Source organism: Eptesicus fuscus, chromosome 16, assembly GCF_027574615.1.
Source record: "Eptesicus fuscus isolate TK198812 chromosome 16, DD_ASM_mEF_20220401, whole genome shotgun sequence".
Classification (NCBI taxonomy): domain Eukaryota; kingdom Metazoa; phylum Chordata; class Mammalia; order Chiroptera; family Vespertilionidae; genus Eptesicus; species Eptesicus fuscus.
The window spans coordinates 32,572,679-32,578,678 of record NC_072488.1 but is presented as its reverse complement, the minus strand read 5'-3'; positions in this window follow the sequence as shown (position 1 = coordinate 32,578,678).

Sequence of the window (6,000 nt, the reverse complement as noted above, 5' to 3'; positions counted from 1 at the left end):
AATGCATCAGCATTGGTTCATTAATTTAAAAGGTATATCATATTAACTAAGAGTTAATAGGGGACACTGAGTGTGGAATATAGAGTATTCTCTTCTTAATGTTTTCATAAATCTGAAATTGTTCTAAAAATAAAATATATAAAAAATGAAAAATAAATGTTAAACACGTTTTTAGAATATGCATAGCAGTCTGTCCACATTATTTATCTGGATATGGGGGAAGAGAGGAAGATAAACAGCTAAAAAATGTAGGGAAATTACATATGCTAAAATTGCATGTATAATAAATCATATTGATATAAGATTATGTGTGTGTATGTGCTTATATATAAAGGCAGATGTCTTTAAAAAAACCCCACAAGAATTTCAGAAGTGATTAGCTTTTAGCATTGGATTTACAGATGGATCCTTCCTACCTCCCTTCCTTCCTTTCTTCACTCCTACCTATCTACCTACCTACCTATCTTCTCCCTATGTTCCTTAAAGTTTTGAACAAGGAAAATATTTGCTATATAATGAGAAAAGGATACAATCTATATATATAAAAAGCCAGTGTCCATGACGACCAAATGACCGGTCACCATGAGGGACATTGAGCACCTCTCGGTCCCTCCCTTGCCCTGCCGGCGAGCAGGGCAGGGTCGGACTGGGGACTGGCGAGTGGGCTGAATGGCTGACCTCTTGGTCCCTGCCCCCGGTCCGCAGGCTCTGATGGATCAGCGATGGTGAACGGGGGAATCGGGGTGAGTGACAGGAGGACTGGTCTGGCTGTTGGGCCATTGGGATCACCAGCTCATCCCCAGCTGCTTGGGGGCTCAGGCCTGTGGGAAAGCAGGCACTGGCGACTTCCCCTCCGTGTGTGTGCCAGGCCGGCCGCTGATGGAACATGCTGCCTGCTCGAGGCCGCTCACGCTGGGGTGGGTAGGTTGCGGGTGCACCCCGCAGCTTCCGTCAGCACCTCAAACCCCTGAAGCAGCAGCAGCGGCCGTGGCAGCAGTGGCGGCAGTGGCGGCGGTGGCACCTGTGTGAGTGGCCCCAAGCAGGCAGCGCGTTCTCTCAGTGGCCGGTCCGGCACATGTGCATGGAGGTGAAGTCAGGTGAAGTCAGGTGAAGTTGCTGGCACCTGCTTTCCCACAGGCCTGAGCCCCTGAGCAGTTGGGGATGAGCTGGTGATCCTAATGGACTGACAGCCAGGCGGTGGAGGCGAAATTTGGCCTGGGGACTGGTGAACGGGCAGGAGATGGCCCTGATCACAGGAGGCTAGGCCCTAGGGACCCTACCCGCACAATTTCATGCACTGGGTCTCTAGTTACAAATAAAAGTGATTCCAAATTAGATGTTCAAGGTTTCACTTTGATATTTCAAACTTACCACTTACTTGGGTCTCTAAAGCTTTTGGATTCACTTTCAAAAATCAATAGAGAGGTTGGAGGGTTGGGTTAAAAAGGTGAAGGGATTAAACAAACATGTAAGAAATTTATAGACACAGATAACAGTATGGTGATTACCAGAGGAAAAAGGAGGTAGGAGGAGGTAGAAGAGGGTAAAGGGGCAATAAATGGTGATGGGAGACTGGACTGTGGGTGGTGAACACACAATATAATATACAGATTCTGTATTGTAGAATTGTACACCTGAAACCTGTATAATTTTATTAACCAGTAAGTTCAATAAAAATTAAAAAAAATAAGTAGAGGGACATATCATTGTAGGTTTTCACTGGAGAATAAGATATGGGATTACTAGTACTCTAATCCAGATCATGATAAGATAAATACATTTACAGACCATATGAAGGACATGTATACATTCATTGTTCTACTTAGAGATAACAAGTAAGTGACACTTATGTTACTGTTTTCCCTTCCTATGATTGTGGCAGACATGACTAATTGAATACAGTTCTTCCTTGGGTCATGCCAGACCATTAGAAAGCTGTATAAATAGTTACCTTCTAAGTTACTTTAGAATCACATGTGTTAATTTCCTTTTATAAAATGATGAGACTTATGCTTATCCTTTGCATCCTCTCTACTAGTATGTGTGTACTGAAAATAAATGCAATGTTAGTGACACTTTCTTTGAGGGATGTTCATCATTTACTAATCTCCCCCTGAAAGGAGTCTCTAAATGTCTAGATATCTATTAATATAAAAGGCTAATATGCTAAGTGTCCGTCCGGGTAATGACGTCACGTAGCAACGCCCGGCTTCCTCTTCCTAGCGACTAGCCTGCTTGGAGTTTCTTCAGCCCAAGAACACAACTTGCTTTATAGCCAGGTGGAAACACTTGGCATTGTAACCAAATGTCTGTGAAGCATTTTTCCGTGCCTCATCTTATTTGATCCTCACAGAAGTCCTGGAGTAGGTAGATAGGAGACTTGGTGGAATCCTATTTTCTTTTCATTAGCTGGAAAATGGAGATTTAGAAAGCTTAGAAATTTGACCCAACTGAAATGGTGGACCTTGAAAATGACTTCAGGTTTTCTCACTGCACAGAATATAGTTAAACACTGCTGCAGTTAAATATTTTACCCGTTGTTCTCTCTCCCTGCATGATCTATAATAATATTCTGCTTCATGTTGATATTTACTGCTGTGTTGCTATTACCTGAAAGAGAAGTTGGGGGTGCTTCACTGGGCTAGAAAAAGTTTAGCTAAATCAGAAAGCAGGTGTAATTAAGCAAGTTTATTCTATATCTATAAAAGGCTAAATTGACTCTTGCATGTGCGATACATATAATGTTCTCACTGGCGCCAATTGCATGTGTGTGTTTCCATCTGTCATTGTCGATTGTGAATTTGGTTGACACTTCTATTACAGAGAAAGGGTGAATAGCAATATTAAAATATTTCTTCTAATTAATTTCCTTTCAATGTGCACGAATTTGTGCACCAGGCCACTAGTAGATATACTGGTATATAAATGAATGTGTTCAATTGAATCATATGAAATTTCCAATATTCAAACTTTTTGACCTATAAACTGGCTATTTCTTATGAATCAATATATCACCTCTTATTTCTATCCAAATATATTTGAATCATTTTAACATGCTAGCAGTTTGAACCACTTAGAATGAGTGAAAGTATGAGTGAGGGAGAATTAAGTGAAGATGCTGGGAATATTTTTAGAACAGTCCGGAAGAGTAGATTGTTAAAGTCTAACAATTCATGTAAATTCTTACAGACCTCTAAGAACTCCAAATTATTTATTGGGTCAAGCCAGATCATCAGAAAACTGTGTGTGAAATCCCTTGTATTATTTTTCCAAGGGAACATTTCTGTATGAGCATGTATATTTGAAATTTCTAGAGTTATTCCTCAATCAGAAACTATCTGCTCATGTCTCCTAAAAGGATACTGATTCCTTCTTTTACTCTCTTAAGGTCTAAAAAGTGTGTTGAAAAAATTTAAAAACTTCAACACCTTAGAGAATTTTATTGATATCAATTTCTGTAGATCAAGCATGTCAAACTCAAAGGCTAACATGGGCCAAATAAAGTTTAAGTTTATGTGGGCCACAAAAAAACAAAAGCTTCAATTTTCATAGAAACATAGGTTTATTTCGATAGAGACATGCTGAATACAAAGGGATGAAATAAATGAGTAATCATTAACATAAAATAATAGAACATTTTAATAAAAATCAATATTTTTCTTGAACATTAAGTTACCAGACACTGAATTACTGCACAAATTAATAAGCGTAATGCAAATCTATTTTTCTTGTTCTCCAAAAGTGAAATATTTCCTGTTGCACACACCAAACAAGTCAGTCCAAGACTAATGACGTGGCAATCGGCTGCTAAAATATTCACTGCTAGTATTAGTGGAGAGAAATGGTGCACCTGGTATCTCTAGAAGCTGAGCCCATTGTTTTCTAAAAGGTCATATCTGGTAACAGGAAGAAAAGTCTATATTCCATAGTATCAGGTTCCCATCAGAGTTTCATCACACAGTTCCTTCTAGTCAAAGAAGAGATGATCATTCTTTGGAAATTCATAAAAGGATATTCCAACCTGGCTGCATTCTAGACTGAACATATTATTAAGATTAAACAACTAATTACACACAGAAATAACAGGCATTAGGGGTGCTGAAAGAGATGGAGTTTTTGTTTTTTTATCCTCACCCAAGAATATTTTTCCATTGATTTTTAGAGAGAGAGAAAGGGAGAGGGAAAGACAGAGAGAAACATTCACGTATTGATTGGTTGCCTCCTGCTGGAGCAATGACCAGGGCCTGGGGTGGGGAGGAGCCTGCAACCGAGGTATGTGCTCTTGACTGGAATTGAACCCAGTCCCTTTACTCTACAGGCTGACACTCTATCCACTGAGCAAAACTGGCCAGGGCAAAGATGGAGATTTTGAGGGGCATGTGTGTGTATAGAACAGGAGACAACAGAAATTCTATTTTACTTATTTATTATTTTTAATATATTTTTATTGATTTCAGAGAGGAAGGGAGAGGAAGAGAGGGATAGAAACATCAATGATGAGAGAAAATCATTGATTGGCTGTCTCCTGCACACCCCCTATTGGGGACCAAGCCTGCAACCCAGGCATATGCCTTTGACCGGAATAGAACTTGCGACCCTTCAGTCCACAGGCTGACACTCTATCCACTGAGCCAAGCCGGCTAGGGCAGAAATTCTATTTAAAGTCATCAGATGTTTCCAATTTAATTTACTTTTGAGATTTTCCCTCTCTGGAAATCAGATAGGCCTGGGCAGGAGATAAGGACAATTTAGAGTTTCAGGTCTAGCTAACCCATAGAATAACTTTAATTGAAAGCTGGGGAGTGTAGGAACTCTGGCTTCCATCTGCTGTAATGACAGTTCAGTTGGCTTGTCCATGGAACATTGATTTCAGTATCTCTGGGGAAGGCTGACAAACACAGATCCCTATTTAGAGTTATGTCCATGGCTGGTCATCTGGCGTGGCAGAGCCATCCGGCTGCCTGTCCTCTGGGACTCTACACAACACTGATCTCGTACTCTCACCCATAGTTTATATTGCTTGCCTGCTCAGCTTGTGCCAACCCAAGCAAGACCTAGTCTTTCTCAGTGACTTTGCTAGCCCAAACTGAACAATCATATCAGACAGCTAAGTTTGCTTTATGCTCCCTACTAATATAACAGTTATATCCCTTTTCGCTTGCCTCAACATTTCCAAAAATACCTGGGAAAACTTGAGCAGCAAGAGATTGAGGGTTGGAGGGAGGAGAAATGGGTGATTTGTGAGTAGAGTCACTGTTAAAAATTTCGGTGCCCAGCTGGATTTTTATTTTCCGATCTTCCTCTTCCCCACCACTTTTAAAATACTAACACATTTGTGACAGACCATTTATAAGGGCTACCGCTGTTCTTCTTGCCCCTCCTTTGCTTTTTTTTTGGAGGAAGTCATTAAGAAGGAGAATAATATAATACAAAGTTGGCATTTAATTTTCATAGGGACATTCAACATGATCATAATCAAAATGCTAGAACTGTCCTAATTAGTACACGGCTGATGATTTTGGAGTTGACTATTAAGGATGAGTTTAGAAAATAGACCAGTAATGGTTGACCACAAGCAGCAATTATGGCGGTTGTGGCTTGACCATGAGATGATCATGAGTCACACAGCATCCCAGCGCTGGTTAGAGCAAGTGCTCCCCTTCTTAATGCTCACATTGGAGAATCTTCTCTAACGTGACTGATGTTTACTACCCCTTTTGCAAAACTCTTGCTGCTCTCCTGGTTTGTCTCTTCTCTGTTATGGCTCCTTGTTGTTTCCCAGCAGTTTCCTCATTCTCTGCTGGAGCTTTTCGTAGAGAAGTGTATTCAGGATCAATTCTTGGTACTTATCTCACTCTGCTTTTGGCAGTTTTATCGAGACATTTCAACTTCAACTCACTTTCATAATTAATATGAACATTGACCAATTTTTGTAGCTCTAAATCTACACATCTAGAGTTTCACTATGTTTGTCTTCCTTTTCACCTTATCCCACACTTT